Raw genomic sequence first — 26,851 nt, 5'->3', positions numbered from 1 at the left:
CCCACAAACACAAAAAAAATAGTGCTAAAATTAAGAGAATACGACAAGGAAAAAAAGAAGAAAAGTGAAAGGAAGCTAGAGTTAATAACTAGTAATCAAGCCTAAGGAAGGGTGGCCAACCCCTCCACTTTTTGTAAACTTAATCACATATTTCAACCCCAAAACAACTCAAAAATAGTATACAAAACAAGAAAATGAGAGGAAAAGAGTAAAAGAGAAATAGATGAAAAGGATGCAAAGCTCTACCTCTTGAAGAGAGGAGTAACTTCTTAGTTATCAAACTTCAATCCCAACACTCTCAAGTATTTGAAATATTGTTTGAAAATTTAACAAAAAGCTCCAAGAACAAGCTTTAATAGTGTATGTATTGTGTATGTATAGCTAAAGGTGATAGGGAGGTCAAGAACATCTTTGCATGGAAGTGGTGTGCTCTAAGCTCCTAACAACCTCAAAACCTTTTGAGATTTTTTTTCACCCTAAATTCTGAAGGGAGAGGGCCTATTTATAGAATTTGAGGTGTTTCGGTCCGAAATATCTTCACAAAAGGACAGCTGGCGAAAACCTGCCAGATACACTCCTTATCGCCATTAAAACCTGACCGAGCCCCAAAACTCACAGCTGGATCTAAAAGATGCCTTCTAGGCTACTGCTGTATGTCCAGTGTAGGTTTGAGGGAGGGACAAGGTTTTTAGAGAAGTGTCCTTCTTTCCAATCAAATCCACTCTGTCCTTGTTCGGTTTACTAAAAGGGTAAAACATTTTAATTAGAATGCGGGCCTCGAAACATCATAGAAACGCTTAGAGAAATGCTTTGAAAAGAGGGTTTTAAGGTCTAAAACATTTTGGTCAAAATAGAGTGCAAGGTTGGGATTAGAGCTTGAATTCAAATTCCTTTGTTGAGAGTTCAAAAGAACGCACAGTGTAGCTTTCATCATCAAGCGTTCAGAATGAAAGCACCCAAGTCTTGGAGGCGGTCAAAATGAGGTGTCTACAATTGTCCCTCTTTGACAGAACTCGGTATGTCATGAAATGACATGAGTGAATGTCAAAGCCCAAAGACAACCCATTTGATAACGCCGTAAGACTTGGACAGACAAACAAAATGCAAATGCAGTTGGCTGAACTCGAAAGTTGCCTACGTATCCCTTTGAAAGAAATCAAACTAGTGTAGTTCAGGGATAGGATGTAAATGATATACAATGCAATGCAACAATCAAAACCACAAACGAGCATGTCGCCCAAAAATCATAAAGAGGAGAGCTGTACAACCCAAACTACGTAGCACATAGAAAAGGGTGAAAGGTACAAACGAAACTACTCACCACGTAGAGAGGGTGAAAGATACAAGCCAAACTATGCATTACGTGGAGAGGGTGAAAGATGCAAGCTAAACTACACATCACGTAGAGAGGGTGAAAGATGCAAACCAAACTATGCATCTCGTCGAGAGGGTGAAAGAAGCAAGCCAAACTATGCATCATATAGAGAGGGTGAAATATGCAAGCCAAAACATAGGAAATGCGAAAAGGGTGAGGATGCAAGCCAAATCACACTCGTGTGATAAAGGTGAAATGTACAAGCTAGACTACACATCACGTAGAAAGGGTGAAAGAGTACAAGCCAAACCACACTCGTGTGATAAGGGTAAATAAGCCTAAAAACATGTAATCCGAAAAGGGTGAATACAAGCCAAATCACACCGTCGCATGATAAGGGTGGATACAATAAGATGATATATGCATGATGCATATGAATGCAATGCAATTGCTGTAGTTGATGTGAAATACAATGCGATGCATGTTCCATGCAACGCAATGAAAAAGATAAACAAAAAGCGATGCCTTCGAGAACACCTCATGGGGGCCAAGTGACAAGGAACACCTTACCATGCTTGGGGAGAATGATCCTAAATGCATTTCAGTGTGAAAAGGATAGATGCTACAAGATAACGCATTATGCAAATAGATGCAATGGGTGCGATAGATGATGTAGTACATTCGATAAGCAATGTAGACCGTTAGGGATTAGTGTTTGGAGAGAGCATTTTTAATTGGTCTTTTGACTTAAAGCAAGCTTGAACTCGAGGCCGAGGTACATTCATACTTTGGAGAAATGACGAGACCTGAAAAGGTGCATCTGGAACGTAACTGCTGAACTTTCTAAAGTTAAAGTAAACTCAGATACTCCAATTTTCCCTTTTCTCTTTTTGCTTTTGCTTTGTAGTCCGGAACATATGTAGCTTCAGATGGGTCCTTGTTTTGTTGTTTTTTGAAAACTTGTATTTTTGTAAACCAGTGATCGAGGTTGGACCCTGCAGTTTATGAAAAAAGGAATTATGTTTTGCACATCATGCCATAAATGGCACAACACTTTGAGCATAAAAACAATTTATTTTTGAAATTGAAATTGAGAATGATTGTTTTTGAATGAGTTCTTAATTGGATATTGAGCCTACGACTGACCAAAGTACGAAATACCACTCTGTAGACACCCCATTTTTGACTGCCCTTAAGACTTGGGCACCTTAGGTTGAACACTCGATGATGAAATAATACACTGTACAAACGTTCGATTTCTTCAACAAGAAGCCTTGGTTTTGAGTTTCAAAGCCTAAACCCTTGTACCTCCTTTAGACCAAAACCTAATTTTTTCTAGCTTGACCACTCAAAGGTCTGCTGGCTAGTAGGTGGCTGGCAAGCCAATTTTCATTGGTTGGCTGTCCCCCTCCATGACTGACCGGCCATGTTTTTTGATAGACAAATATTTTGCTACCAGCAGTGCCCCCATGTTCATGCACTACACCAGCTGGCTTAATACAAATATTTTTGATAGAGAAACCTATTTTTCTATATATACTTGACCATCCCTTATGGTAGGTTAGAAAATTTTGCCAAGAGTCCAAAACTTGCCAAACACTCTGCCTCTCACTACAACAAAAAATGGTTTTTACGGCGCGCGATGCATGCCATAAAAACCCTTCTACGACATACAACGCGCATCATATTATGACCAGTCATGGAAAGTCATTCACTTTCAACGACATGCTTCATACGCCATTAAAAATTATTTAACAACAAATTTTGTGAGTCGTTGTTACTTTTTCTACGACTACTTTTGCACACTGTTAATTGGTGAGACAAATAACAACGCTGATTGCACGCCGTAAAATATATAATACCATGACTTATTATGCCTGTCATAAAATATGCAATTTTTTTTTTAAATTCAGTAGATTCTATTTGACCAATTTTGTACAATCTAACAAATATTACAAACAAACATCACAAAACATCAATCAACCACCAAAATATTGTTTGGAACATCAAAAAGAAACTATATCCATAAATTATAAACATTCAACAATTGTCTATACATTCCAAACATTCGAAAACTATATCCTTAAGTTCTAAACTGTACAAAAAGTTTAAACCATCCAAAATTATGCATATCTAACTTTCTAAACATATCGACAACTATTAAGAGATTATCTAAAACTACCGACAACAATTCTTATAATAGTTGCTACTGTAGCTGTAGCTATAGCAAATCCACTTGCTCTTATCACAAGGACAAGGGTGCCCAATGTATGTGTTAAGGCACCTAAACCCGTGGCAATAGCTGGAGCAACTAACCCTATTGCATTTCTTGTTTGCATGACAAAGGAAACTTCACATAAGTACAAAAACCAACGACTCAGGGACAGAAATATTTCTTGAGGTATTAAGAAATGATCAAGAAATTTTAAAACATCAACAAAACATTTCTAAAATTAATAAGATAATTCAATGGCCCCATAAAAGCAATGTCATAATGAAAAATTAGCAAAAATTCAAGATCTCTATAGACTCAACGTATATGCAAATAAAATCCACATAAAACAAAACTACTAAAAATAAACACTAAACCACTAAATCCACATGAATAAACCCTATTTTTTACATTTATAGTGGTAGAATATTTTTGCATGGTTATTTGTTTTTTGGTAGTAAGTACTAAACTGCTAAAAATAAGGTTTATTCATGTGCATATTGATAAAAGGCATTAAGCCACCTGGTTTTAATTGTCATACAATTGTTATCTAGCCTCAAGGTAAATTACACACCCCTTCTCTTCTCTAATCCTGCTTACTCTTCTTAATCTACCTCTTAGCATGTCCTGTGTATGTATGAAATGTTGGTATGCTTGGAAATGGGGTGTAAGTTTAGGTGTTAGTATGAATAAGTGATGCTACCTTGTATTTTCTGCTGATTTCATGACTGCTACAACTTTATCACTCTTGTAAGCCTATAAATTAGGCTTGTGTAAGTGCAGTCCTCTACATCTGAGGACTGTGCTTTGGGAGTTCACCTCCCCTGTGGGTTGAGTGTTGTGAGATTCATATTTGTCTGTTTACTAATGTACTTGTTTCAGCCCTGAGTTTGAGTGTGATTGAGGGTTGAGTGGCTGCAGCCCTTTTGAGAGTTTTGTGTGCAAGCATTTTCTGAACTGTATTATCTTAGCTTTGTGTTGATTCCTTGTGTTTTCAGGCTCCTTTAGCTGAGTTCTGGTTCTTGGCACCCATTGCTTTAAGGATGATCCATCTAGATTAATCAAATGTTCCTGACTTTCTATAGTCCTCTGTTACCATCTCTATTTGGCTCTTTGTTGTCCCTCTTGCTCAGGTGTTAGCAGGCTGTTCTTTTTGGGTCTTGTTTATCCGAATCTGTTTTATTGAGGATTACTTTAATTGGGATATTTTGATATATGTGGCCTGAAATATTGCTGGATATGTTCTTTGAAGTATGTTGTGGTTTGTAAAGGCAAATTGGTGTTCATGGTTCACTTCATAGGTTATGGAAGCCTTGGTTAATGTTCATGTCCCTCATCCTTCTGGATGGGGCTTATGATACATTCACAGTCTAACTCCATTTGTTTTTTCTAGCAGTTTGTTTCTAAATTGGGGTTGATAGTCTTTTGGTTGTATAGTGTTGTTAGGGCCTGGGGTATACCCCTTGTAAACATGTAAATTCGGTTGTATTATTTTATGACTTATTCACCCCCCCTAAAAAAAAAGATTATCAACAAAAAATATATATTAACTATGATATTAAATTTTAATATGACAAATGCTTGGAGCACTAGAAGATCACTTACCCATTCCTATCAACAGTGTTTCCTCCTCCATGTTAGAACTGTTCTACAACTCCTATCTTCAAACTACGATAAGTACAACAAAGCATGTCAAGAGATTACTTGATATGAACACAAAAAGAGACAATTCAACGACCAAATGGGAGAATTTTGCAATTAATAGATAAACTATACTTCCCAAACAATGTTGGATGCAACTGCAAGAGTAAACTAAGTACTAACTACCAAGAATAATGGGTGCCTTTATGAGTGGAAGTGTTTGTCATTAATTAATTAAAAAAAAAAACAATTGCCAAGTAGCATAAAGGAACTCCTTTGTCTATAAGAAAAATTTCTATGCTTTCAGACAAACATTTGACTAATAAAAATTCTTACCAAATTTCATCCAGTCAATGTATATATTAATTTTAATGCATGTAACCAACTTTCTTCGGAATAGAGAGAAATTATAATTTACATTTACCCTATTACACTATCAAAGAAACCTATTCAATGTACAACTTCTCAACAATCAACAATATCAACACCTCCAATTTTTTTTAACAAATACCTCAAGTTAACACCATTTTCAAATTTTTGAAATAAAAAAGAAACCTAATATGTGCATGCACTACTTGCATATATCCAATTATTAGTCATAAAAAATAATTAAATATAATCTCGCACATACTACCTCCCCACCCTTATTTCTTCTAATCTCTTTGGCCATTTATCATTTATTGAAGCTGCTTGTGACAGATAACATTGTTTTTAAAAAAATATTTAAAAAAAAAAATGACAATGGTAATGCATCTTTTTAAATTATTATTGGGCAATGGCAATTGGCAGGTGCAATTCACATTTCAATCCAAAAAAATGACAAAAAGCCAATTGAACATGAATCAAATATTTTTCCTTAGAAAAAAAAAAAAAAAGTTGCCGATGAATTTAAATATAAAAATCTAAAAACATCATACAAGAATGAGAATAGAATTTGATAGAAGATACAAACACAAAGACTGAATCTGATAGAATGTACAAACACAAAGACTTACAAAAAAATAAAGAAACAAGATCATAGTTGAATTGCTATCTGCAATCCAAATCTTAGTAGGCTAGTGATTAATTGGGGATGAGAGCTGCAAAGCCTATCTAAACAAAGATTCCAGTGATAAGTGTTAGGAGAATAAAAGTGTCATAGTCTAACCTGTTCCTTATTAGAGCTACACTCCTGACTCAAAAAGAGATGAAAAAGGTTAGGAAGATATGGCTGGTTATGTGAAAGAAAAATTGATGTATGAGATGGTGGAAAAATAGTCACATCAGGGAAAGAGCATGTAGAGGGATTGCTTTGGAGTTTGGAGGAGTTATTAACAATTATGCTCATCAATTCAACTCTGCCGAGCACAGAACATTTGGATTTGCTCAGAATCTCAGATGCTCTTTATTAGGAGGATCATAGATAGGTATTGCAGTAATAGCCAAAAGAGGTAACCTGCCCAGCCCTGTCCTTAATGGGATGGGTTTTGAGAAAGATTTAAACAGGTAAGGGTGGGTTCTCGGTGAAAGAAGCAAACCCGAATCCAGTTTTGGTTGGTAACAGGATTGGTAGTTTCCAACTGGCCCACACCACCACCAATTTATATACCTGAATTGCATATGAGCCACCGCTAATTTCCAGATATTTTGAATACCCTTCTTTGATGTGCTAGGGATTTTCTCAGTTATATCTCATATGCATCTTCATCTCTTTGTCGTTTCACCATCTCTCAACCATGTGGTTATTTTTTGTTTTGCATGTGGCTCTCTTTTTTGTTATTTTATGTTTGGGGCCTAATTACCCATTTTATGCTAGACTCAATTTAAGTAAAAATAAGCTATATGCGATCAAATAGGCTAAAAATAGACTAGGGCAATAGATTTTCAAACATTATTGTAATTTGGAAAAGTTAGTCAAGAGAACAATGCTACAATTTGAGCAACTCCATCACTCTCCCTAACCCACTCACTTGCCATTTATGCTTCGTCATCTCTCTCTCTCTGTAATTATGCCAATTATGCTTCATCATCTTTTTTGTTGTCTCCACTTAATTAAATAGGATAAAACATATTTATTTATTTGACTCTCTTCTTTTTGGTCTTCCCCCAGCCCCCCCCCCCCCCCCCCCCAATTTATGTTCCTGTTTTTCCAATTGCAATTGCACAAGAAAAATAAAAAGTTATCGTTCAACCCTTGTCTACTTTTTCTTTTTTCCTTTTCCCTTTTAGGTGTCCAAAATGCAACTTTCTTAATATTTAGCTTTCTATTGTAGAATATTTATATTTACATGGTACATTATATTTTCCCACAACATTTTAACTTCTTTTTAGTTTAAATTAGGTTTTGTTTACTTTTGAGAAATGTTTATTTATATAAAAATTAATATGCATTTTTTTCTTTGTCTTTATGACGTTACGATTCTTGATCCGATCCTGTAAACCCCTCTAATGATCCAAGATAGGATCCCGATTTTAATAACATTGCTAAAATGTACAATTATTCAAATATATATATGAAATCCAAGCATATATTTTGTACATATGATTATCACACATAAGCATTCATTGACGAGGCAATGAAATGGCAATATGAAAGAGGGACGTGTTAAGAATTCAAAACTTAAAACTCATAAATGATATTTATATGGTAATATTAAGGAACAAAAAACCTGATAATCCTTTGGAAGATTGATCAGCCCAATGTCTGCCAGCAAAGTTCCAAATTGTATCCGCATGTCTCTACCACATTGGAAAATAAATAAAATAAACTGATGAGAGTGCTCAGAGAACATGGGATTGAACTCAACATAGCACAAGTAAATCAATCTCAGACTTGCTACCCTGACCAACCAATTAGCTGGATTGTAGTGAATGGAGCCATGGGCACTAATGACATGCTAGATTACATGTGCTCTTCTTATCTTATTAGAAGAAAACTGTACCTTATTTTGAAAAATGCATTAGTTCTGACTACCTATGTTTGTTCTCTACATATATATGTGTTGGAATGAAGAAAGTGTGAATTTTTATATGTTGAACAAATTATTTGGTACTCCTTGAGGGCTAAGCATAGGACCCAAAGTTCCTAGGCAAACAAATATTTCCACAATTGGAATGCTTTTAGCGTAGCATGCATGCTGGGAAAAAAATAAAATAAATAAATAAATAAATAAAATACAGATAATGCATGAAATACTTTGCTCTAAGTAACATAAGGTGCAGGAAAAGAAACAAACCTTATCATGTACATAACTGAACTGCTTAAAAAATATGAACTGCAAAAACGGTGTGTGGCTTTAACTCCATTCTGCAAGAATGACAATTTGTTGCATTAGTTAACACATCTTTGAAACAACAACATCCCATGTGTTACAATGATAAAGCATCCTCCCATATAAATATTGGAACGCACAGGCATGCACACACACATATATGCCACCTTTTTTTTTTCTTGATCAGCAAAGAAAAATTTCATTTAACAGCATGAAATTAAAGGTACAGGAAGATGACATGCATTGAGAGAGATTCGGAAGTATAAAAATACTCCTACTATTGCTCGCACCCATACAACCAACCCCTAAGTCTCTCGATTTTTTAAACAACCAAGTTAAGAAGAATTTAACTGAAAAATTAAACTACATGAATCCCCACATAATCATCCCACCAAAACCCCCAAAACAAACTAAACAGAAACTAAACAACACCCCAGCAGCCCCAACCACCCAAAACAAAATCTAGTCTAATCTAGTCAACCCACCAAATCAAAGCAACAGACCACGCCTCTGCCAAGACCCACTCCACCTGCTGCTACAACTCCCAAAGCCCCGCGCCTCTGCTGCTAGCTCACGCTACCCCTAGGCTGCTGCAATTCCCATCTCCCCATGCCCACACCGGCCGAGAATACTCCATAGCCACCACCGGGAAAGCTCCATGCTTCAACACCCCTACTGCAACACAAGAAAACTCCAAGCTGCTGCAACTCCGCTGTTGAAGACAGCTACACCCACTGCCAGGAAGACTCCAAGCTTCAACACCCACTGTCGATGACACCACACCCACAAATCACCACCCCCTGCTGAAAACACAACACCCACTGCCACCACACCCACATAACATCTCCCACCAGGTCACCAAACAAATGAAAGAAGATCAACCCTCAAACTCTTACACGAAGTGGAGTGCTCGAGTGACAACCGGACAGAACAGGACGACCCCTCAAACTCTAAACCAGAATGCACCCCTCAAGCTCCAACTCGCCAAAAGCGCACGAATGAAATATCTGAACGACTGAGGACAAACCTGGACGGCCCTCGAAGAAGACCCTGGACAGCAAAGAAAGACACACCTAGGTGGAGAAAATGGGGGACTCAAGTTTATTGAACGAAAAAACTAGCAGGCAAACCGAAACAAGCTAGGCCAGCCGACCGCCATAGCCAAAGGCGGCGGCCAGCCGGCAAAAAAAGAGGCCGGGGAAGGAGGTTTTTAGAGAGAGAGAGAGAGAGAGACATATATGCCACCTTGAAGTCAACAAAGGCATCAGTCATCTCTTGTAGACATCTGAGTTCTTATTGTCAAGCAAATCAAATCATGTTTTAATAATGAGAGGTTTATTTATTTATTTATTTATTTTTGACAAGATGCGGAATGCCCTTACACTCAAAATGACATTCTTATGCTATACCAAGTAGCTGTAAGAGCTTATCTGTGGTGGCTCAAACTGTCAGTGACATGGGGAAAGCAATTTCAGGGGGCGCATGCGGGAATAGGGAGGTAGATCTGGTGATGAGCTCTATCAACGGTCAAAATGGGGTGAGTAGGTCCGTGGGTGGTGATTTTAGTAACCCAGGCCTCTTCAAAAGTCTAAGTGAATCAGAATTATTAAGGCCTGGGCTCAACATTGAGGTTGTATTGACTAAAGCCCATGAACTAAATGTAGTGGAAACCCAAACCCACAGACCACTTGCAATTAAATCAGTGGAGGCCCAAAGTGAGTTAGAAGACTCTATTCAACCTTGTACAGATGAAGAACCAGTAGTCCGAAAGGAAAGAGAGGTCAGAAGCGAAAATTTGGGTTCTGCTGCAGAATCAATTCAGAAGAGGGCAGCCTTCAAGAAGGTGCAAAATCATGAGCTCCCTAACAATCATTATAAGAAAAAAGGTAGTCTCCAAAGGGACAACCCAATGGTGGGAACCTCTCTAAATTTGAAGAAAGGTGCAGTGTTCCGGTCGGCGGTGGCAGCCCTCTCACTCTCAGCGGCATCTGAAGCAAATAGTAAGAGAATATTACTCACCGAGGCTGAAGCATCGCTCCAAATTGGGCATATTCTTGGAGTGAACTGCGATGGGAATGATGATGTTGTCCTCAATAAACTAATAGCTTTGGAAGTCAATGACAAAGAAAAAATGAGGAAAAGGGGTGGGGATGCTTCTTAAGCAGCTGTCCTGGGGGTTTTAGGAGTTGAAATATTTCTTTTATGAAGATCATTTCTTGGAATGTGAGAGGGTTAGGAAAGCCTGGAAAAAGGAGGAAGATTAAACAAGTGTTCTGTGAAAAAAGGGTTGATATGGTGCTCCTACAAGAGACCAAGAGATCCACAATGGATGGAAAATTTGTTCGATCAATCTGGGGCAGTGATCAAATGGACTTCATGGCAGTTGATTCAGCTGGAGCTGCTGGTGGCCTACTATGCATCTGGAACCCAGAAGTATTTCAACTGGCTGATTGCTGCAGCAACAGGAACTTCATAATTCTATCAGGTACTCTCTACAATAGTTTTGAATGTGTGATTTTAAATATTTATGGGCCAAATGATATGGGGAGGAGAAAGGCGGTGTGGGATAGCTTGGTTCGATTAAAGTCGGTGTATGATAAACCTTGGTGCTTGGGAGGGGATTTCAATGAGATCAGGAGTATATCAGAAAGGAAAGGGAGTTCAAGGCGAGATAAAGGTATGAGGGAGTTTAATGAGTTAATTGATAATCTTGAAGTGGCTGATGTACCAATGAGGGGAAGAAAATTTACTTGGTGCAATTCGCAGGAGGGGGAGAAGTGGAGTCGAATTGACAGGTTTTTGCTTAATCCAGAATGGCTACAGGTGTTCAATTTTAAGCTTTGGGGGCTGCCCCGGAAGGTCTCAGATCACTGTCCTATTCTGCTGATGGAGGATGAGAGAGATTGGGGTCTAACTCCTTTTCGATTTCTAAATGCTTGGACCTTACATCCGAAGTTCAGATCTTTTGTACAAAATACGTGGTTAGAAGCTAATGTGGTGGGGTGGGCCGGTTTCAGATGTCTCCAGAAACTCAAAATTCTAAAACTGGCTTTGAAACAGTGGGCTAAAGAAGTCTTTGGTGATGTGGAGCATAAACTTAAAAAAGTAGAAGAGGAGATCCATGCATTTGATTTAAGTGCTGAAGAAAGACCATTATCTATGGTAGAGCAAGCTAGAAGAAGAGAGGCTAAAGGCATAGCTTGGAAACTAAGTAAAATGGTGGAATGGTCATGGTTACAAAAATCTAGAATTAAGTGGTCAACACAAGGGGATAGGAACACAAAGTTTTTTCACATTATGGCCAGTTCTAGGAGAATCAGAAACTCTCTGTGTTCAATAGCAGTCAATGGAATTGTTAAGGAGGACCCTGTGGAGGTGAGGGCCGCAGTTCAACAACATTTTATTAATCAATTTACTGAACCATGGTGCAATAGACCACGGCTAACTGGGTCTTTCGTATCTGTTGGGGATAGAGAAGCTGTTGAGCTCTTGGAAGCTGAGTTTTCGGAAAATGAGATTGTAGTTGCAATTAAAAGTTGTGAAGGTAACAAAGCACCTGGACCAGATGGGTTTAATCTTATGATGTTTAAAAAGTGCTGGAAGGTGATCAAGGTAGATGTGTTGCAATTCATGCAGGAATTCCACCATAATGCAAAACTGGTCAAAGGCATAAATAGTTCTTTTGTTGCTTTGATTGCGAAGAATGAGAACCCCTCTGGATTGAACGATTATCGTCCTATTAGTCTCATCGGCTCTTTGTATAAAATATTGGCAAAAGTATTAGCTAACAGAATCAAAACTGTGATGCCTAAAATCATTAGTGTGGCACAATCAGCATTCATTGGGGGCAGAAACATCTTAGATGGGGTGTTGATAGCCAATGAGATAGTGGATGGCTGGAAGAAGAATCGTAAGAGTGGCATTGTCCTAAAGTTAGATTTTGAAAGAGCTTATGATTCAATCAATTGGAATTTCTTATTTACCATGCTTTCAAATTTTGGGTTTGGGGCTAAATGGATTAGTTGGATGAGGGAGTGTGTCTCAACAGCCAGAGTTTCTATTTTGGTAAATGGTTCGCCAACATCAGAATTTAGCCCGCAAAGAGGTCTCAGGCAAGGTGACCCTCTATCCCCCTTCCTTTTTAATATTGTGGCTGAGGGCCTGAATATCCTGCTGGAAAGAGCAAAATAGCTGGGGTTGATCAAAGGGGCAGCAGTCGGTTCAAGTGCCTTTAGGATCTCTCACCTGCAATTTGCGGACGACACAATTTTATTTTGTGAAGCTAATTGGGGGGAGGTCAATAACTTAAAGAGAATTTTGAGATGGTTTGAAGTGTTGTCCGGTCTAAAAATAAACTACCACAAGAGTGTGGTGTGTGGTGTTGGGTTAACAGTTGAAGCATCCAAGGAATTTGCTGATAAGTTCAATTGTCTTCACCAAAGTTTGCCCCTTAAGTACTTAGGACTCCCTCTGGGTGCAAGCCCAAGGAGAAAGAGGACTTGGCAGCCGGTATTAGACAAATGCAAACAAAGACTTTCCTCTTGGAAGAGAAGATACCTCTCCTTTGCTGGTAGGGTGACTTTGGTTAAATCTGTGTTGTCTAGCTTACCTATATATTATTTATCTTTGTTCAAAATGCCAGCTGGGGTTGCTAAGGAATTTGTGTCTATTCAATCCAATTTTCTCTGGGGTGGGGATGGCTCTAGGAGGAAAATACATTTGGTTAAATGGAAGGAGATTGCTAAAAGCAAACAGCAGGGGGGTCTCGGGGTTAAAAGGATTAGACTCATGAATGAGTGCCTCTTATTGAAATGGTGGTGGAGGTTTGGGGCTGAACCTAACGCTCTGTGGAAACAGGTGATAGATAACAAATACAAGCAGGCGGGGGTAGGGTGGTGTCCAGAACCTGTTGATAACCCTAGGATCTCATGTTTATGGGCTGATATCTTGGGTGTTGCTAGAACCAGACCAGATCTGGTAGAATTCTTTAAAGTAAACTCTGCTCCAGTGCTTGGGGATGGGAAAAACACTCTGTTCTGGCAAGGCACATGGTGTAATAATGTGAGCTTGATGGAAGTTTTCCCTAGGCTATATTCCTTGTCTCTTGAAAAGTTTGATTCTGTGTATGTGATGCACTCCAGAAGAAGCAGTGGGGTGGAGTGGAACCTCCATTTTAGAAGAGCACTTTTTCAGTGGGAGGTGGAGGATTTGCATAGATTGAAATTGCTGCTGAGTAATGCTCCAACCCTTAGGGAAAGTGTGGTCGATGCTTTGCATTGGAAAGCAGACTCATCAGGGAACTTCACTGTGTCCTCGGTTTATAAGTGGTGTGAAAATTCCTTTGGTACAGTAAGTAAGGTTTCAGATCTGCTATGGAATAATGTTTCTTCGCCTAGAGCTCAATTTTTTGGTTGGTTGGCATGGAAAGGAAGGTTAAAAACCTCTAGTTTTTTGCAACGAATTAGAGTGCTTTCAGATGAAGCCAATGTGAGTTGCATTTTCTGCAATGAAGAAATGGACAGTGTAAATCACGTGCTTCTGCTTTGCCCTTTTGCTTGGAAGGTTTGGGTACATATGCTAAATTGGTGGGGTTTGCAGTGGGTTCTACCTGGTTCAGTGCTCTGTCTGTTGGATTGGTGGGTTGGAACAAGGCTGAATAAAAAAGAGAGGGTGATTTGGAAGGCCATGCCTCTGGCTGTGATTTGGTCCATCTGGAAATTAAGAAATGATTGTATCTTCAATGGCATTCACCCAAATTTGGAGGAGCTGTGTGAGGCCATTAAAGTGCGAGTCGCGTTGTGGTGCAAAGATGCTGGCGCTTGCTACTCAGGTTACTCTGTAAATGATTTTGTGAATAACCTGCAACAGGTAAGGTTCTGCATCAGGGGCATTGGGTGAAGTAGGTATTGGTGTTGGACTTCTTCTGGCCTGCTGGGTTGTAGAATACTGTCTGGCCAGCTGAGTGGGCTGCTGGGTTGCTTGCTGCTGGGTGGGAAGTTGGTTCCATTTACCTCTGGCCAGGGTTTGGAGACCTGAGTTGGCCGACTGCTGTCTTGGTGCAGGTATTGTGTGCAGGTTTGCTGGTGAAAGTGGCAGTGGTCTGATGCAGAGGGAGTATTGTGTGTTGGTATGCTGCTTCTTCTGGCCTCTTAGCAGAGGAGTTAGTTTGTCATAATTGGACTGCTGGGTGAGGTAGTCTTGGACTGCTGGTTTGAATCTTGGACTGCTGGGCATGTTTTGGTCTGCAGGTTGTAGAATCGATGGCAAAGTGGGAAACACAGTCCAAGATTCAAACCCAAGGATGATGGAAGTTTGACTTATCAGGAAGGTTTCTGCTGGGTTGAATTGTAAGTGTCCAAGAGTCTTCTACTGCTGGTTGCTCTGGTTGTCTCCTCTGCTGCGGCTATGAGGTTGGTTGATCAGAGAGGCTGGTGTATAGGATTAGATTGTTTGCTTGATTTGTTCTAGGTGTGGCCAATGCTTTTCTGGGTGAGGTAGTCTTTGTTGTTTGTGGTTGGTTCCTCACCAACTCTTGTGGTGGTGCTAGCATATGATTTTGCGGCCCTGTCGGTGCCAACCTAGTTGGGATTGATTGGGTTCGCTATGATGCTCTCTGCACTCCTCCTCCTTGCTTTTTTTGATGTATTTGTTTTTTTCTATTTCATCAATAAAATCCTTTTTCTTTGCTGCTCAAAAAAAAAAAAAAGTAGAAAGAATGAACCTAAAAAAGAAACCTATGAGAGTAATTTCATTATTTTGTCAGACTGGAAAATACAGACTTAATAATCCAAATTTGAATGGGGATTTCACTATCTATAAGCAAGTTCATATTATGGTCCACAAAAATCCATGCCAAATTGGCCCCATATAGATTCCATTTCTTATGAACACTCATGCCCATACCATAATTCAAAACAAATGATTGTATGCTATGCCTAACTTAATGGGTAGAACATGTGCCCTTCAAATTTAAAACTACCATTTCCTTTTAAGATCTGTTTAAAGTGAAGGGGATCCATTCACTAACCTCACGTAGAATCCTCTCCCATTTCTTATATGTAACCATCATCAGTAGGTGGTCAGATTGCCCGTTACCTTCATCTGATTCATTTCCACTATATAGGTTATTAATCAACAATGCCAACTTGACTCTTTCAACATTTTGCCTTTGCAAATTTACAAAAGAAATTATTCCTAAGATATTTATTTTTTGTTCTAAAAAGAGAGACAAAAGTAGTTGGTATTAAAGTGGGACCTCATCTTTTGGAAATACAAATGGTGACTTGCAGCTTAAAAATGCCGAAATAGAAAGGATGGGTGATAAGCAACCAAATATTGCACTATAAATCATCATCTGCAGTTCCAAAGAAAGACGACATCAACACCATGACCCAACAAGTAATATTTAAAGCAATTCATTAAAATTGGTGAGTACATATGATGTAGTTCAAGTGGTAGTTCAGAAGTTAGTTTTCAGCTCTAATGTTTTGTAAAGTCAATACCAAAATCAGCATCTAGAAGGATTTTGGAAAGCAAACTAAGAGGAACTTCACTACTAAAAGTTAAGGACTTACTCATCAGATGGGCCAAGCTCTAATTGACACACACACACAAAATTGTGTTGGTTAAAATCATAGTATATTATTTGTAAACGAAAAATTACAGGAGCTCAATGCACAAGCACATACATAGTCAACCATAAATTCTGTGTCAATTGTCTTTTAATACATGTTATAATCTAATTTGATGCATCTAAAGAACTATTACTCATCAAATTTATAATAATAGCACTCGTATTAGTATTGATATTTCAAGTTTCATTTTCATCGATATGAAAATAACTTTTGTAAAGAACAATTAATGGTTGTTTTTGTTGGAAAAATAGTTTAATATAGGCATATTTTAGAGCCCAAATTTGAGTGGCCCCAAACGTTGTTTGGGGTGTGTCCGAAGAGGTAAAGACAGAACGTCAAAACCATTTATGAGGTGAAGACAGAACGTCAAAACCATTTATGAGTGAATGGAAAGTTGACGTCGTTTTCGAATCTAACATTAATTTTTTAGATAAAACTCATTGAATTTTTTCAATTAAAAATTATTGTGGGAATTTAATTTAATTCTAAATTCAAATTTTGGATTCCTAAGTGGTTTCCTAAAGTTTGTAATTGTAGGAATTTAATTTAATTCTAAATTCAAATTTTGAATTTCTAAGTGGTTTCCTAAAATTTGTACCTCTTACTTTATTTATTAAACTATTCAATTTGTTTAATATATATATTCAATAGTTTAATATATATATATATATTTTAAATAGTTTAATTAATATATAAAAGTTCCATCAGTTTGTTGCAGATGCACTAACGGACAGAATTTTTTCCAAGTTATTTGAATTGTTTGCAACGGTCAAATCTTGTGTGATTTAGTAGTGCACCTTTTCATTCAATTTATGGAACCTGTTCGGGCCGTATTTTTGCCTATTTATATCCTTTTTCCAGCAGTCCGAATCGAGATGGAAAAATATATATGTCTTTGTGATCCGAATTTTCCATCCGGAATAAATCAGTCTGCAGATTGTTTTTTGTTGCTGTCTATTTCTTTTATTTTGTGCATTTTCCTACATTCTAGTTTTTAGGAAAATTATAAAGAGAGTATAGAACACAGGTTTGGTTCGCCGAACAAATTTATTTGAAGTGCTTCTATAAATTTGTGAAGATCATTGTATCCTAGGAGATAGACGCCATTCAACCGTAAGCACCGTAGCAGGGCGAATCTGTCTTAAGGACAGAGTGTCTCACACTCGACTTGGTCTTAATTTTATTTGGGTTCGATAAATAAATCTGGTTTGTTATTTATTTGTTTTGTTTGAATTTATTTCAAGTTTTTTATTTACACAGAAGTTTGTTCCAACAATCTTAAGACAGATTCGAATTATTCTGTTTACAGAATTTTTTCGTTTGTTTCCTTTTTCGATAGAAAATTATTTTCTGTGGATTTACAAAATAATATTCTGGTTGGAAAAACAAATAGTGATTATATGTTATTTGATAGATAGTAGTAATTTACTGTCTCTTTTCTTTGACAACAACTAGTAGTACGATACTGGTGTCATTTACAATTCAGAATATACTTTTGTGAAATTTTTTCAGAAATTAATTTTGGGTTTTAGAAATTATTTTCTGAGTTTTCATTACTTTATTTACACAAAAGATTGTTCCAACAGTTTTCCTGCAACCTAAATTACAAAAAAATGCAACCTAAAGGCATACATAGTGACGGTGATGATTACAACCCTTTAGAGATAATTACAACCCTTTAGAGATAATCATATAAATATGCAACCATTGTAAAGATAAGGTATTGCAATTAATTCAGGGACCAACCATTTATAGGTCAAATCAAGCAAGGTCTTCAATTAAATTCAAATACCGAAAACCAACTTGCAACCAAAAACAAAAAAGTAAAAAATAAAAATAATCAAGCTTAACCTTAGATTAAAATCATATCCCATCAAAATTTTCATCATTCAAATCAAACATCAATTTCCAACTCATAACCAAACTGTTACAATACAACTCAACTAAGATACGCAAAAGTTAAAAAACTAAAACAAACCTCTGAAACTGCATTGTATCACCAAAAAACCAATTGAACATGAATCAAATATAAAAACCCAAAAACCTAGAAAAATATTAATAATTTTGTATCACCAAAAAGACAATTGTACATGAATCAAATATTTTTCCTTAGAAAAACAAAAAAACAAAAAACAAAAAAGTGTTGCCAAAGAAAAATTGAGCCTTTAAAAGTAAAAATCTTCTTCTCTAGAAACAATCTTCTGTCAAACAAAATGAAACCCAGAAAAAAATTTTTTTTTTGGGGGGGGGGAGGGGAGAGGAAGAGGATGAAAAAGGAAACAAAATTAAGAAGAAGAAAAATTCCAGAGTAAAAGACTGAGGCACGTATGATTGAAACAATAATGGTGTCATACCAAGAAAAGGGAAAGAGAGGTATGGCTATCCGCACAAAGATGCTGAAGAGAGCTCCTCTGTGATTTGCAATGAATGGAAGTAAGGGACCTTTTTTTGGACTCAATCTGTTGGATTTAATAAGATAAAAGTAGAGCTGCCATCTCATACTTCTATACACTGCATACACACACACACACACATATATTGCTGATAATATCAAATCAAAATCTTTATATTTTATAAATAAGAAAATCAAATACATAACTATAATAAAATAATAAAAGGGTTTTGATTGATCTTAGAAGAAGGGACAAATAGATCAGATATACATATGTGGACATATGTAGAGAGAGATATAGTGAAAGAAAGGGGAAAACCTGGTTATCAAAGAGAGGGCAGTGGTGGATTATCCCAAGGTTCGAATATACAGAGAAAAAAGAGGATTTATGGAGAGAGAGAGAGAGAGAGAGAGAGAGAGAGAGAGAGAGAGAGGAAGAAGAAGCAAACTTAGTAGTCGATTGGTTCGATAACCCTAGCAACCGAAGAGAAGAGATGAGATGATCCTAGTAACCCTAGCAATTGATTCGGCCTTCATCATCATCAGATAGAGAGAGAGATTGAAACCTTTGTGATGTTTCATTTTGATTAGAGGAAGGCAAAATAGTTATTTTGGGAAGAAAAAAAAATTGGCGCCCCAAATTTCATTTTGCCGCTTTTTTTTTTTTTTTTTTTTCTTATCATACAATTCACGACATGCATTGTGCGTCGTAAAAAGGCAATACTTTTAATGGCAGGCGATGTATGCGTCGTAAAAAGTTCAATACTTTTAACGGTGGGTGTTGTGTGCGCCGTGAAAAGTATTCACTTTTCATGGCTAGCGCATGTGCGTTGTGTATAATTAATGTATTAACGGCATGCCATATGCACGTTGTAGAAAGTTTTATTATTTACGGCGTGCATTGCAAGCCGTAAAAAAATCATCGTTATTACCACTCACAGCCTACGCAATAGACATATCGTGGTTGGAAAAGTATTTACGACATGCAAAAAAAACAAGTCGTAAAAGTGAGAAACTACGGCATGCATTTATTGTATGTCGTTGATGTGATGCCGTAAAAAGTCAATTTTGTTGTAGTGTCTCTACCTTGCAATATACATACACTATACATACACTTCCTAAACTGATATTTTGAGGCTTCTTGCTGAGATTATTGAGCCAAAATCTTAGCTCTTGAGGGTGATCACTTGGTGGTTTATAAACCAAAGAACATCCTCTCTTCAAGAGGCATTGCCATCTTTCACTTTGTTTACACTACTCTTTTTTTCTTTTTTTCACACTATTTTGGGTTGGTTTTATGGGTTAAAACTTGTGATTTAAAAGTTACCAAAGGTTGAGGGGCTGACCACCCATTCTTGAACCTTATTCTATAGCTTATATCCTTGTTTCTTCCCACTTGTTTCTCAACTTTTAGCTACTAATTTTCAGAGTTTTCAGAGGCTAAAATATGTGATTTTAAGATCCAAAAAGTGGTGAGGTTAGCCACCTTTCCTTAGGCTTTCTTACTAGCTTCATTCTTTCTCTTTTTGTTTACTACTTTCCACTCTTTTTCAAACCAATTTCAGCACTGTTTTGCCATTCTAGGGGCTATTTAGTATGTTTACTTAGTTATGCTTTGAATACCATACTTGTACAGATTTGGTCGTTTAGGGCATAGACACCAATTTATTTGAGTTGATAGCTTTCTTTACATAAATTTCATGTAAATATTCATAAACATCATGATCACCTTTGCATAATCATCTCTGCACCCTCCCTCATTTCTTTGCTTTCTTTGGTTAAGAGCCATCTTAAACACTAGTTTGTTGCTCAAAGCATGAGAAAGAGACTTTCCATGCTTAATGGTTTAATCTCTCTAGAGGTTCATTACGAAGGCATTACATCTCTCTCATGTTAAGCACAACTTCTTGTTTAACACTTCTCTTTATCGCTTTTTGCACTTAGTGGACGCAGTCATCACTTTTGGACAAAAATGAATAAAGAATGGCAAGGTAATATAAAAGAGGTTAAAATTGGAGTAAAAGAGGTAAAAAAAGAGTAATAAAATCAAGTCGGGTTCAATCGGACATTATATGAACCTATTGCATCTTAACTCATTGCGTACTCCTTAGTGACGTTCAATGATTCAAGAAGCAATGTCTGCCCCTTCCCTTGAGGTAACTCCATGATAGAGGAGAGGTTTTGTTGGTCTTTTATTCTTATTTATTGACCTTTTGTCCTATCAATTCATAGATCATCACGCTACAACTTTGTAACAATTGATGGTTTATGAATCGAGTATACTCCTCCCTTGATCAATTTCATGATATGGAGAGGCAAAAAGGTTAAACATCTCCTAGAAATACTATGGTTTTGCTTTTTTTCCATTATGTTGTAACAAGGTAGTATCCCAAAATAGTGGTCGGCCGGCCACCTCCTTGTCCCGCCGACCACTTTCCAAGGCCGGATGGCCACCAGTGTTTATGCAAGTAGTGTCATTTTTGTGACAAAATAGAGCAGAAGTTGAGGCAAAAATAGAAGAATTTTCTGATTGCAAACAGGACAGAATCTGGCAACAAAACAGAGGAGTTTCCAGGAGGGTGTTCTTCGGTTTCACATGTGGTTCTTCGTCTCTCGTTCGAGTTCATTAGCTTGTAGCCTTTAGATTAATTAGTGTGTTGTAATTAATTAGTTAAATTTCTTTGAACCTGTAATAGCATAGTTAATTCATTTGTTTGTAATAATTAGTTTAATTAGGACAGTCATTCGGACCCTCTTGTGCGAGGGCAAATTTGTAACACATGAAAAAATTGTGTATATCATCATCATGTGTAAATACCCATTTTTGCATACATAGGATTTGGTTCATCATTCTAACATTATTGTCATCTTCTACTTCCTTGAATATGTGCACTATCGCATGCTTTGAGTTGAGCCGCATGTTATGTTAAGAAGTCGAATCCAATAGTTGCATGTGTATGTGTTGCATTAGTCACTTTGCATATTAGAGCATGCATGTTTGTAATTATTTTCTTCTTCTTGGCTTGTCTCGGTTGAGTTCTAGGTTAGCATTTCTTGCTTTAGCATATTGCATGTATGTTTGTGTTTCCATATCAAGCATATTTCATGAGGCTAAGTGCTTATTTGATATATACCTCTTTGAATGCCGGTGGATGAAGGTTATTTTACTTAAATTGGTATGATTTGATTAATGTATATATGAGTTTACATTTTCAAGTAGCACATATTCAAAACACTTTTCAAATAAAACATGAAATCAAAGCATTCCAAAGCGAGCGAAACATTCTATACTTGTGTGCCTCACGTAGTAAAGATATCATAAACAATCAGAACATGAGCCTACATTGTTTATAAAAATCACATCATGATTAGTAGAGGCCAATCTTTGATCGAGTGAGTGAGGTGCTCAATTCATGACATTCCCCTCTCATACCTAAGTTCCCGAGCTGAAACACTTTGGTTATGATGGACAAGTGGCCTTTGGTATGAGTCACAAGTTTCTTAAATTTTCCAAAAATATTTGGATTGCGACTCTGAAATCTGGCAATGCGGTCTATTTTTGGCATTTTTTTTATTGTAAATCGGTTTTCCAAAGATTTGTCAGATTTGGACCCATTTGTGTTTATTTGTTTCACATTGCACTCATGAAACTAGATTCAGAAACACAAGAGTCTGAACTGTAGGACTATCATATCCAAGGCGACTAAACCCCTCCGAGGAGCAACGAAAAACCAGCTACTTTTTCTGGCGACTCTGCCGGGGAAAATAGAGAACTTGACCCGAACTTCATGATGTGAAATTTTATTTACAGATATATGATTCATTGCATTACATTTACATTAGTGTTCTAAGTCACTGTGTTTTCTATTTGCTATTCTTGGACGACTTGTCGGAGGCTTGCCTAAAAGGCTTACTAAAAGGCTGGCCGGTTGTGGGCTTTGCCATATTGGAAACACAACCCTTGGATCTGAATTACCGCTGTACTGCTTGATCCTCCTTTCACTTATCGATGTTAGGTGTGAGAGGTATATTAGGTAATCTTGTCGAGGTACCCCTTTTTTGACCATTCAGCCTAGCTGCATATAGTAAAGCTATGGTGACTGTTCCAAACTAGGACATAATGCTCACCCGTATGCATGATTATGTGGAACTACTTGCTTATAGTAGTGAAACCCTAGATCTTGTCAAATCCAGGACAGGGTAACCTTCCCCCCCTCACAGGAGTGTTTTGGCTCTCTTTACCTAGTATGTACTTTACAGTGAAACTATACAAGAATGTTCATATTAGTGGCATAGTTGGTATCAGTTTGTGTGGGAGAATTCAATATTCAGTGGGGAGTATAGCCCTATACCTATGATCACGTTTGTTTTAATAGATTCATGCTGAGGTGCTGTCTGATTTCTGATTTTGTTTTGTTTTTTCTTTATTTCTTTTACTAGGTAGTATAAAACCATAGCTTCAGAAGGTTCTGATATCCCTTAAGTACTTTGGACCTGTGTCGGAAGACTTTGTAAGGTCAGAGAGCTTGTTCAGAGACGACGAGCGTTTGCCTCACTGTTGTCAATTGCAAGGCGACGAAGGGTTAGGTAAAGTTTACCAGTTTAGTTCTTTCACCAATCACCCCTCAGCTTACCAATATTCAGTTCACCTCTAGCACCACTGTTTACTTCTAGAATGGCACAATATCCTTCATCAGATTTTGAGGACTTGCTAATCTGGTTACAACAATCAGTCGACTCACTCCAGCACGATATGGCCTGTCAAGCTGAGGTCACAACTAGGTTACAACAACAACAGTAGCAACCAGCTGTGGCTTATGCTTTGCATGCACCTAATGTGGCTATCCCTATACCTGGCACTACTGCCAACGCTGCTATAGCTCAAGATCCACAAACCGAGAGTGCTTCAATTTTCTCCGTCTAGACAAATCCAATTCCCTCGCAGATGTCCAAAGCTCCAGTATAGCAGACTGAGGCACAATTTGAATTTGAGGTTAACCTGACCATGCTCAAAGTCAACAAACTTGAAAAGCTATTCAAGAAGGCACAAAGGGGTTAACTCCATTCCAAATATAGAGGATGGGTACACTGAGTCTACAGTTATTTTGCCGGAGTGGTTCAATATCCGCATATTGACCGCTTCGATGGTGCTGGGGACCCCATGGTACATTTACAGCTTTTTTTGGATATCCTACGACCAATGGACTTAACCAAACTTCAGAAGCTATCCCTCTTCGGCCGAACCATGTCAGGAATAGCTTCCATCTGGTATTCTAAATTGGAAGACTCTATGAAGCAGAATTGGGAGGAACTGGCCAAAGCTTTCATTGCTCAATACTCTTACAACATGCAGATTGAGGTCACAACTCGTGATCTTGAGGCAACACGTCAAGAACCGAAGGAAGGCTTTTCGGAGTTTATAACCCGGTGGAGGGCCAAAGCATCGATGATGGCCACCAGACCCCCAGAGAAGGACCAAATCTGGATGGTTGTCCGGAATCTTCATGGCAAACTTTTCCAAAAAATGATCGTCATCCCATTATTCACCTTCAAAGAGCTTCAGGAAATGGGAGTTCAAATTGAAGACGCCATGAAACAAGGGATCATTACCGATGACAAGGAGCCAGCCAGAAGGCCTTTTGTTCGCAATTCCAATGTTGCTAGGGGTAACACAACTACGAGGCCAGAGGTGAGTGTTGTTACCACAACCAAAGCTGTCGATCCTTTTGCCAACATGGGCCTACAAGCATCCAACCCTACCCGACCGCTGGGCAGAACTTTCAAATAGCTCTACATTACTCTATCTAAGGCCATGCAGGTGCTAATCAAGAAGGGGCATCTGAAACCCCTAGAACCTTGACCACTTCCTAATCCTCTCCCATGTAAGCACGACTCCACCAAATACTGTACTTTCCATCAATAGCACAGCCACGAAACCAACCAGTGCTTCCACTTTTGTCATGAGATTCAAGATCTCATCGACAACAAGGTCATAGCTTCATCCCAAAAGCCAAATGTGATCACCAACCCACTCCCCGCCCACAACCAAGTCCCCCCACCCAGAAATCGCCACCTCATCCATACACTACTTACCTCCTATGACCCAAGCGTCTATATCACTCCCTCCTATCTACCCAAGCCAGTGTTGTTCATTTCTAAAGGCACAAACTTGTGCATGATGGACACATCCAATCCACAATCTAAGCCTCACACATCTGTGGTGACAATACCCAAAGAAGAGGAGGTTTTGACCTCAGAAGGAAATGCCGGTCTGTCTCTGAGAATTCTTAAAACCTTATCTATGGGGGAGTATGACCCGAGACACTATATTATTTCTGTTGCTCAACACAGGCCTGAGGTAGTACTACCAACCTCAGTTGACATTAATGTGGTTAGGGAAGATGGCTCGAACCAGGGGTTGGATGATCTTGTGGACGTTAAAGAAGATTTGGATAACCTGCAATTCTTCGACAAACAAGATCAAGGCAACATGCAAATCGGTTGGTTTGATTTGAGCTGGTCGACTGAGAATAGGGGATGGTTGAGTGATGAATTTGACAAGGAAGAAGAAACTGGAGTTAAACCGGAGGAAAAGAGAGTCGAGACAGCTATGGTAGCTGAGAAGGCTGAGGAGAAAGGGAAACTGCCAGTGGGCAATAATGTAGAAAAACAAACCCAAGAATTTGGTGTTGATGGAACTACAGACGCTGAACGGAAAGCTGTGCTAGGGCAGTTCGAAAGAGATAGAATTGAAGATAGCCGAAAGACCGCAATATCTTATCGCCTTGAGAAGGACACTTGTACTGTAAGAGTGATCTAGGTTGAGCCGACCAAGTGTTTGTTGGCAGCTGAAGGCGAGTGGTGGGAAGATAGCGATCTGTATCTTGCCCACCTCGATGAAGACGGGGGGGATCATGTCCCGGACAGTACGTGGTATTCGGAAGAAATAGACCATCTCACCAGGAGTGGATGATATTTCAAGCCTCCACACTTGGATCAGGTTGAACCATCAGGAAAAGACTGGGAGGTTGAGAAGGAGAATGAGAGGAGGCTGGAAGAGGAGCTGGTTCTGAAATAACTCAAAAAGATCCAAGCTGACATCTCCATCTGCGACCTCCGTATGGCTTCACGGGTACACTAACAGGCAGTGTTGTCGGCAATGGATAAGGCTAAATTGTCTATTGATACTACGCCAGAGCATCTCGTTGGCCTAGTCTTCCCGAGCAGCACCAAGCCTTGCTCACCTTTTCTGATAAAGAGCTGCGCCACCAGAAAGTTCAGCTCACAACAAGCCACTGTACATATCTGTTGAGTGCAAAGAAAAGTGGGTTCCAATGGTCTTAGTGGACATCGACTTTGCTATCAATGTCTATCCTTCCCGTACCATCTATGCAATAAGCCTGAAGCCGGTAGATTTCGTCTCCATAACCCAAGTGATCCGAGCATATGACAACACGAGCAGAGAAGTTATGGGGATAGTGAGAGTGCAAGTCCAAGTGGGCCCTTCCAGGCACAAAATTGAGTTTGATGTACTTGATGTGCTAACTAACTCTAACCTACTTATGGGGAGGCCCTGGTTGCATTACAAGAAAGCTGTGTCCATCACCCTGCACCGAATGTTGAAATACCCTCACGAGGGAGGAGTGGCCACCGTTTTGGGGAATTCATCTAGTCACCTGTTGCCAGAGGCAACTATACCTTTGTTAGAGATCAATCATGGAGATGAGGATACGTTTCTGTCAGGCTTCACTCTAGCAGAAGCCCCGATGGTACAGATAATCCTAGCCGAGGACATAAGCATGTATGCTAGTGCCCAGTCTATTTACTTCATGAACAAACTGTGGCATAATCCAGGAATGGAGCTCGAAAGGAGCAGGAGAAAAGGTGTTGTGGCAATAGCTGAGGTGCCACATAATCCACATGCCTTAGGGTTGGGCTATGTGCCCACCAAAGAAGACTAGAGAAGGAAAAAAGAAGAGATAAGAGAAAGGGCCAAAGCCAAAAGAGCTATGAAGCATTATGAGTTGGTTCATAAACTGATCTGGGGAACGTTGAATGGGCATTTTGTTAGGGAATGAGAGGATTTCCCCTTTTGTGGCTTTCCTAAGCCTTGGATTGATTCTTCAACAAAAAGTATGTCCCCGGATTTGAGATCTTCTTTGACCACCAGTTGTAAGGCAGTAATGAAGAGGGAGCTCTAGGCGGCAACGCCAGCCAGAGCAGGGATGATGATTCAGACAACAGTGAAGTGGGAGTAGGGGCAGTGTTGGCTAATCTCTTGACAGATCCCATGGCCAGTACGGAGAACTTGGGGTATACCTTTATTGTTACTATGATCGGAAAGGAACCAGTTGTGGACTCCACTAGTTGCATTCTGGATGCATCGAGGGCATCATTCCTCACTTG

Source organism: Camellia sinensis, chromosome 3, assembly GCF_055761805.1.
Source record: "Camellia sinensis isolate YWXY chromosome 3, ASM5576180v1, whole genome shotgun sequence".
Classification (NCBI taxonomy): Eukaryota; Viridiplantae; Streptophyta; class Magnoliopsida; order Ericales; family Theaceae; genus Camellia; species Camellia sinensis.
This window is presented reverse-complemented; position numbering follows the sequence as displayed.